The sequence below is a fragment of the Corvus brachyrhynchos genome, unplaced genomic scaffold (assembly GCF_000691975.1).
Source record: "Corvus brachyrhynchos isolate BGI_N302 unplaced genomic scaffold, ASM69197v1 scaffold12, whole genome shotgun sequence".
NCBI lineage: Eukaryota > Metazoa > Chordata > Aves > Passeriformes > Corvidae > Corvus > Corvus brachyrhynchos.
In genome coordinates this window covers 5,083,026-5,092,704 of record NW_008237885.1, presented here as the reverse complement: position 1 = coordinate 5,092,704, position 9,679 = coordinate 5,083,026, and the positions used below count along the sequence as shown (strand labels likewise).

General features: G+C 35.3%; 1 long non-coding RNA gene across 1 annotated transcript in view; it reads left to right on the top strand.

The window, feature by feature from the left end:
• Nucleotides 1-8,698, top strand: part of LOC108446299 — a 16,247-nt gene extending 7,549 nt beyond the window's left edge. Inside the window, exon 3 of the long non-coding RNA XR_001861446.1 lies at nt 7,584-8,698. This is a non-coding gene — a long non-coding RNA (uncharacterized LOC108446299). The remainder of the gene's footprint in view (nt 1-7,583) is intronic.
• Nucleotides 8,699-9,679: the final 981 nt, after the last annotated feature.

The window sequence follows — 9,679 nt, the reverse complement described above, 5'->3', positions numbered from 1 at the left end:
TCCTTCCCCCCCCTCCTTCCCTCCTTCCTTCCTTCCTTCCTTCCTTCCTTCCTTCCTTCCTTCCTTCCTTCCTTCCTTCCTCTCTGCCTCTTTCATCCCCTTCCTTTCTGGATTTTTCTACATTAAAACACATAATAGAGGATCATTGCAGAAAACTAAAAATTTTATTTTAAGAAAATGATCTTGAATAAACAATGAAAATATTTATGAACACCAGAGTTTCGAAAAAAAGTGTACCAGGTTCCTGGAGCATTCATTTCTTAATTAACCAGTTTACATGTAAACAGCTGCAGCATAACATCTACACAGAGTACATAAATTGGTATTGCATACAAAATAAAATATGTGATGGGAAACTTTACTCTCGGGCAGTCAAGACTCCTAAACCAGGCTCATATTTTTCATGACAATATTTAAGATATATATCTAGGAGCTTCAATGTCTGAAATCGAAAGAAGTTATGTGTCCTCCTTGATTGTTACCTCTTTTTATGTCTTTGTCCTTCACTCATAATTCCCTTGCCAATAACTTTCATCTAAGTATCCAAAAAAATGTATTTCTCCTTCCAGCAAGAAAGTATATGAAAGAGTGACAGGTCTTCTACCTGGGGGTTATTTTAATGTGTAATGTTATTGCATATAAATGCGAAATTCACAAAATTCTTGAGGAAGCTATATTTTAGACAGGTAAGGAAACACCAAACACTGTGGTAATCAAAGAACTGAAAAAATATTAACTGAGTATACTCAATAAGAATTAATAATATTAATTACAATAACCATTCTACTGGATGTGAAAATCTGGGGGATGATTTTCAAAATACCAGCCAGTCAACAAAGAATATGAAAAGTCATGCAAAATTCACTGTTGGGGTTAGATCCATATTTGTGACAAAAATAGATGTATGAATTATCATTTATAGAGTTGGTTCTACAGTAACAGTAACTGCCCATGTATACTGTTTAGCCAAATTTTTGCTCATGCAAAAATTTGCTAGTCTAGCCTTTGGGCATTGGTACCTAGTCTCATTTAGAATCCAATCCCTGTGCAAATTGTTGTATGAATTATAATTTTCTTATTTATTCTGACCGAGACTACATTAACTCAATGACTGTAGAAGAGATCTTGAGTTTTCCCTCTGTACATGACTACCTCCAGACAATAGTTTAGCTGTTTTATCCAGGAGCATCCACAAACCTCATAAATGCTGCAGAGCTCCTCAAAGTTGAGCCTCCAGTGGGGAAGTTCAGAAATACATGTCTACAGTCATAAAGACATTGGCGACATTTTTCTGACTACTCACCTGAGGAAGAACAACCTTCCATCAAAAACTACTTTAAATACAGAAAATACATTTAATACAATTTAAATACATTAAAAATACAGAAATCCATAAGGCAGAATATCCCTTCCAATGTCAATCTGTTAAAGATTAGCTAACCCTAAGTTCTCTGACAAAATGCTTAAAATAGTCAGTAGGAATTTTGACTCATTAAGACCAAAATAGCAATACTAGATTATGCTAGTAAACCATTTTTAAATTAAATAAAACAGGACAGGACATGCATGACAAGAGTCTTGATTCTGTGCAAGTTCCTGAATATGAAGAATTATGTCTCATTTTTATGTGAGAAATAAGCACAACAGATACGAAAATAATTTTAAAAATTAAACAAACCCCAATATAGAACACTAGAAAACAAAGGGTGCTGAAAAAGTCACTGTAATTTATATAATAATAGCTGGGGGTGGGGAGTGGGGGTGGGAAAGTTAGATCAGAAATTCAAAATCTAAGAATAATAGATAGGATAAAATAAAATTTTTTTGCATGCCCCAAATAAATATAACATAAATCTCCTTTATAGCTATAATGAAATACTGAAAAAAGAGGCAAACATGGAGAAGCCGACAAGAGAAAAGTATTTTTAGATGAATTTTGAAACAGATGGAGAATCATGTGGCTACAAACCCATTTAAATATATGGCACTTTAAAAATTCAGGAAAATGTTGGTGGTGTTAGACTGAAAATAGATATCTATATACCAGGACAAATTAAAAAAATATGAGAAGTGTAACTTATGTGGTGACCTGAGGAAAACAGAAGAGGGAAGAGGTGTAGGGAGAGGGAGGCAGGGAGTGAGACAAATGTTTCTTATAACTGTTTACAATTCCTTTATGTCGGTTAATCATAGTTGCCAAGAAGCTGAAAAAAATATACAAGGTAGAAGTTAAAATTATTCTATGTCCTGCATCCATTCAAAGCTTCTACTTCTCCAACCTCTTAAATGTGTAGTTTGTGCTAATTTTATTCTTTCTGAGATATTTTAAAGCCCTTGTGGAAAAGTTTACACTACAGTTAATATCCTTTAGGACATGAACTCTCACAGTAAAACATTTTATACAGTAGCCAGAAGGAGGCATGGCTAGGACCCAGAGGTTATTCTATATGACCTCACATTATTTTCAGGGAATGCGGTAGCATGTTGGATTGTCAGGGGTTTTCCTGGGGGGCTTGAGCAGTAACAGGTCTCTTCTTGCACCCTCTGTCATTAGCATTGTATATGTAAGTGTTTGTTTTCTTATCTCATTGCTCTTTCCAGTAAATTGTTCTTATCTCAGCCCGTGATCTCTATCTTTTGTGTCTCAAAATACTTCTCCAGCCCTACAGAGGGGAGGGAAGGGAAAGGAGGAGTGAGCTAGTGGCACATGGTTTCAGTGGGAACATTAAATTGGATAATGCCATTCCTAAGCCATGACATATACATATAGTCATCAAGAATTTTATCAATAACATTTTTACTGTCATATTTCTGTACATATGTTTACTGAATCTCAGGAGATCAAGTAATTTTTCTTGCACCCATATATTCTTATCTATCTGCTAAGCAAAAAGAAGTCTAGATCAAAATTTTAAACTGTTAATACGATTGTAGAATGCTATTCCTGATACATATTTCATTGTTATTAAACTGATTTTTCAGTATTACTGCATAAAAGCTCCATTTAGCATTGGGGCCAATTTTATTGAGTATCAAGAATAAATTTGCGGTAAATTCACTGGGGCAGGCTGCCAGATGCCCACCAGCTGCTCTGTCCCTCACCCTGCCCAACAGGATGCAAGAAGAGAGTGAGATGGAAAAGCTCATGGTTTAAGACAGGCACATCACTTAGTAGTTACCATCACTCAGCAAAACCAGACTTGATTTAGGGAAAATAAATTTAATTTATTGCCAATTTATAAAAGAGTAGGACAGTAAGAAACAAAGAATAAAACTAAAGCATCTTTCCCCCACCCCTGCCTTCCTCTCAGGCTTAACTTCATTCTGTCATTTCCAGTTCCTTTAGTTCTTTATCCCCAAGTAGTGCAGGGGAAGATGACGAAGGGGTTTGTGATCAGTTCATAACACTTCATACATGCTTCTTCTTACTCTTCACACTATATGCCTGCTCCAACATATGGTCCCTGACATGGGATAAAGTCCTTCACAGAAAGACTGCTGCAGTGTGGGGTCCTCCAAGGGCTGCAGTGTGGTTGTCTGCCCTGATGTGTTCCTTTCCATGGGCTGCAGTGACTACCTGCTTCATAGAGGTTCTCATATGATGCAGGGAGGCAACCTACCTCACCAAACAAGAAGGAAAATGTACGTTTCAAACAATATATTGACATACACCTGCATCCTTTTCAGAGACTGAATCAGCCAAAGTACACAGTTTTAAAAATTAATTTAGAAAGTGTAGGAGTCAATTGCCCTTAAGAAATAAATTAACTAGCACTAACAGCACAAAACCTCTTGCACAGCATCTAAACTTTCCATCAAAAATTATTGGTCGAAGATTAGATCTTACTGTGATTGTGTTCATTTTAAACAAATAAAATCCTTTGTAGTTTATAAGTCTGAGTAGATCAATGTGAAATGGTCCATGTTTGACACCTCGAAAATGAAACTGTATATAAATCATGTCTATCCTTCTGAGGATTTTATTTCTGACTCATATTGATGCCCAAAAACTATTATTCTTTACCTTTTTCATTACTGTTGGAAATGGCTGCCTCTTACAGTAAAGGATATCTTATCCAGACCAGGATGTTTAAAAAAATTATTGAGTTGGATCAACATGTTGGATTTGTTCTAAGGGAATTAATTTTAAAGACATTACAGTGTGCACTGAGAATATTTAGTATTCATCTCTCTGTTCTCCATCCTGAATCCAGCTTGCACATGTGCTCACCAGAGAAGGACATGAAAGGCCAATATTCATTTGGCACTTTTCCTTTAAGCTTCCTCCATACATCACGCATTTCCAATGTTATTCAGTTTGAGGTTATGGGCACAGAGCTAATGTGAATGTTGTACTAAAGCCAGCTAAACCAGAAAGAACAATGCCGACTACATGCCAGTGTTTTCATTTTCTGATCGAATGTCTTACAGAAAGCCAGAGGCATTTAATATACCTGTCTGGCGAGTAAGATCAATATGCATGTTTAGGGGGTCTAGGAGAAGGAAGAAATTAATGAAGAGTCATGTATCAATCAATTATTTGAAAGAATGGAAAGTAAATGTAAAACATTATGTTAATGAAAACACAGGTTCCACAAATTAAAGCTGTATTTTATGTTATATATCTTTGGGCATAAAGCTAATTTATCTTGCAGTGTCCACTGTTTTCCAAGCAACAATGAAACAGATGATGAATCTAAGTGAAATAAGGCTTTATACTTCCCGTATTTCTAAACATTTTCTCTAATTTGTTGCAAGATTAATCTTAAACATTCTACAAAATTTATTCTTAATTTGTAATTTTCCTCTGTATTTTACGTAACAGGTCACTAGTACATTGCATTTCCTAACAGAAGTGGCTATAAGCATCCATATCAATACAATTTGCAGATTCCTTCTTTAAACATGAAGTGTACAGCTTAAACATCTGAAAGATCCATGGTCCTTATTCAAATAGGCTACACCAGAGAGAATTTCTTAGGCCTTAGAAAAATTATTGCCATGGTATTGATAATGCAAAAGTATGACTCAAGTGTGCAACAGTGAATGAGTTAAGCTCAAATCAAAACAAAACTTCATTAAATGTGTGTAGTTTATAGTGAAATATCCTAGGGAAAATAATCTCAAGCAATAAATAAATACTGACAGCCCTGTGTTTATGAAGCTTTTGGAGAGACAGAAGTGAAGTGAGAAACACTTGTGTTGAATATAAACAGCTTTAAAAGCTTTCAGCGAAAATTGGTGTACAATGTTATTTGGAAGAATGGAAAACATTTTTTGGACAATCGAAAGGGACCATTTTACAAATGCACTATTGCAGTAGAGGCAAAAGAAAGAGAAGTGGCAGTACAAATACGTCTTTGTTTTGTTTTAGAAGTCATAACAATATGTCTATTGTTTTAGAAACAGACAGAAAATTTAAGTGCTTCAGTAGCAAAGCAAACAAATCTCTGTTATGGACAAAACCAGTGATGACTGCTGACTATATAAGAAAAAAAGCGTATTCTTCTAATGAGAAACCATTACAAGTGAAGAAACTAGCATTCATCATATTTTAGTGCTAAAAAGAAGTTATGGTGTGGTGTCTTCTATCTTGAACTGCTTTGGCTTCATCGCTGGGGGTTTGATATCAGTTTCCATCAAAGTGTGTACTCTTGATTATGATAAATGGATGGTATGAGGTCACAATGCATGCAGTAAAGAACATAATGTACCTCAGTAAAAGTCATAGGTTTTGTCTCAGTTGTAAATTCAATCAATTCAAATAGAAACACTGACTAAATCCCAGTAGAAGCCAAGGTGATGATATGTACTAATGGATTTAAACCTTCTTGATTAGAGACTTTGGAAAACAAAACCATACAAAATTAAAATAGATTGAATAGAGCAAAAAATTGTTGGAATAATAGTATTAGCAAAACTTCTACAAGTGTTTTATTTTGGCTTTTTTTTACTTTCTAGTTGATGTAAGAGGTCCTTCAAGATGCCGTGCCCAGGGGAGAGCCCAGATGAACAATTCCTAGCAAGAATAAAGCAAAACAAATAAATAGCTCTCTAGAATATATTGCTGTTTTACTGAGGCCTAGTGTCAATCTTAGTGTTCCCAGAAGGCTCCTGAAGAAAATAGATTCTGGTGATAATTTTAACATTTCGCCGGCTGAACTGGTGAATAGATTTCTGTAGTACAGACATAAAATTGTTGAAATGCAAAGTCCTATTAAAAAGATGCAGTTTTAAAGATGGGAAAAAGAGACAATTGCTAGAAAAAGCCCCACTCATTTAAATAAAACAAAGGAAAACAAGGATACAGAATAGCAAAAAGCTAGCAGAAACAGTTGACGTTCGTAATATAAGTGGACAGAGTTATAGGAAAATTTATAATGGGGACTGGTTTTGGCTAATAGGTAGTCATTTTTCCCTTCTCTAACCCCTTAAATGGCAGCATTCTTTTCCATATTCAGTCTGTGGTATTTGCTGGCATGTGAACCACAGCTGGACTGACATGACTGGCAGTCTCCAGCTCCTCACAGACTACATGTGTCCCATGCTGTAGCATGGAGGAAGTCTCGTGCTGCTAGTTTCCCTCGCTGTGTCTTTGCTATGCACTCAAGTGTGTCACTGGGGTACTTCATGGTTTCCTGATACATAGTACTAGGGCTGAAGCTATACCTTAGGGAACCTCTTGGAAATATTCCTCTTGCAATGGGGATGTTCAGTCATTCAGCACTTTGCTGTCTGTGCCTCAGACTAAAAACTGCCATGAGAATCCTTGCTGGTAATCTGGTTGTGAATGTATGGAGTCTTACAGCGATCAACCTCATGTCCTTCTCTCTTTGCCTTTCTTTAGCTGTTAATCAAATGCATCTGGAGTACACTTCATGTTTTCATGATGTTTTATGTCCTACTTAGTATAAAACTAACTAAGCATGCTTTATTGTATTTAATTTTGACATTTTATTTAAGATTTTTTCCCCCAATAAATTCTGTATGTTATGCAACTGTCATAAATGCATAATGGTTTTCCTCTTCAAATGATGTGATAGTAAGGAGCATTCAATATATGTTGCAGTTAAACATTACCTTACATTCATGTCTGGAAGTACAAAAGGAGAAAATGAAGTTGGGTGTATATGGCAATAAGATCAGTCACCCAGAGAAAACAGGGACATACTAAAGAAGAAAGGAGATAGAAATTATTTGGGAATAACATTTATACCCCAGAGGGTCAGAAAGACGGAAGAGCATTATTTGTTATTGTTGTTGCCAGAATCACAGGGCTATCGTGGACTACCAATAGCTTCTCTGCTGTTGATCCATTAGCAGAATATTCCATATGGCCAGCTTGTTTCACTGGACTGAGCAGGAAGAGATGTTCTACAACAAAGTCACAGAAATTACCAAACAGAATTGCAGGGTGGATTTTTCCCTTCATTACATTTTTCCAGGTGCTCTTCCCACTTTCACAATTTTAATTCTTGGGTTATTGTCTTTGATATTTATGTCAGCTGGTGTTTAGACTGAATTTATTTATTTGCCACCTGGTGCAGGATCTACTGACTTTTTGTTTCTTCTCCATTACGCAGGAAGTTAAATTGCTAATCACAGCCGGATTCAGCTCATGAAAGAATAAAGTGCACTGTCATTAAAATGATCACACAAGCAAGCAAGCAAACAAAAATACTCCTGAAAGTTGTACCTGGGAGTTTCTTCCAACAACAGTTAGTAACAAACACAGCCATCTTTTCTTTGTTATACATTTGCCATTAGCTTTCAGAAGAGTAAGCGACTCCTCATCAAGTTATACATTCCAACATATTGCAGCACCTGCGTTACTTTCAGCCTACAAAAAGTACCATTCTAAATTGATAAAAGCAGGATTGTAATATTCAGACATGCAAGGTCTTTTCACTTGGTCTGCCCTTAATAGTTGTACTTCCTGTATTGCTTTTATATTTTTTCCTTGCTCGAATACTGGTCATAGTAGCAAGCTTTACTTAACTTACCGACACCAACACTAACATCTCCTCTTGCCCACAATACTCTTAAAAAAATGTGAAATCTCTGAATCAACAGAGAAGCAGAATGACATACTGAAAACCTGGAAACAGGTCCAAAACACATTAAAGAAACTGGAGAGATTATCAGTGGGCTTAGAAAAATATCAAAAGCCTTCCTAAGGCTCATAGTGACATTTCTAAATTACATATATTTGAATGTGAATGAGCAATGCATCGTATAAGTGACATATTAGGTGGACAAAAACTGTGTTCCAGTTCTAGTCATATTCCATGCATTCAACTAATTTACTCTGCTGAGTTGGTTCCATATTTAGAGAAGGTTTTCTGAAGCCCTTGATCCAGCGGAGCGTTTTGTTTACCTTACTCGAGGTGCATAATGTAAACCATTAAACACTTCTCATGACTGACTTAAACTTTACTTTATGTAAGCTTATTAGGTCAGTGCATACATACACACATTACAGATTTTCTCTGTACAAATTACCATATTTTAATACTATGAAAATTGCTAATTAATATTTCTCTATGTGCTATTAACAGTTACTTCAGCAAGAGCTTTATTAAAAGAAATTCAAATTCGACACTTCTTAGATGTAAGCTTTCAAATCATAAAGCTATAGGAATCAAGGCAATTTTTAAAATTTGTTTGTTAGCAATTCACTTGCAGAGCAACAAATATTCTTACTTACAAAAATGTCAACTGAATAATTTTCAGAGAAAAAAATCCATAGTGATTCATAGCTAATTTCACATCTCCAAGAACACCAATCCTAAATCTAAAATATAACTTAGTTACAGTAGGCTCCTTGCAGTTCCTTTCTTGACAAGAAAGCAGTCAGATATCTGAAGTCCCATTAAATAGAGTTTGTGCAGGTTAGTTAAACAGAATTGACTGGCAAAAGCTAACTAACATTTCAATACCTAAGGCTGTTTTTCTGTGTAGGCAACACTCTGCAAAATGGGCTACAATAGTGCCAGTCTCATTAAGGATTCATAGTTTGCAGAAAAATATAAAACTCTCCCAAGCAGCCCCTGTTAATAACTGTGGTTAAGACCAAGCCAAGTACACATTGGAATATCCTGAAAAATGGGAATATTTTGGCCCTTGTCACCCTTTTTTGTATAACAGATATTTAAAGACATGAGCAAATTTCAACATACGGGTGAAAAGATTACTTACAACAATTTAAATTGAATAAGAAATGATAATACATTTTTCTTTTGTTACCTTGTACAGAGAGAAGTTGTTTTTTGTGCAGTTATCTCTTTCGAGATGTTCTCCACTTGTCCTTTCTTTGATAATTTGAAAAAAAAAAGAATATGTGAACATATTAATTCTATCTGTATTTTAATGCACTGAGTTTCAGTGTTTAAACTGCAAATGGCGTCAAGCTGTGTTTTCAATTAATTTTTGAAAGGAAACTCCTTGCAATTACTGTGGCTAGGATTCCCATCACAGAGGACTAATGTCAGCAATCTGTTTCTAATTTTACAATTATATCAGAAATCTTTTCAAAATGGAGTAGTCATTTTGCATGTAGGAGACAAGACACTTAAGATGTGAAATTTGGAACGTTACACTGTTTTATCTTAAAGACATTATACAAAATTGATGGCCATTTCTTTTTTTTTCTTGAAAGCCTTAAAGCTCACACCAAATT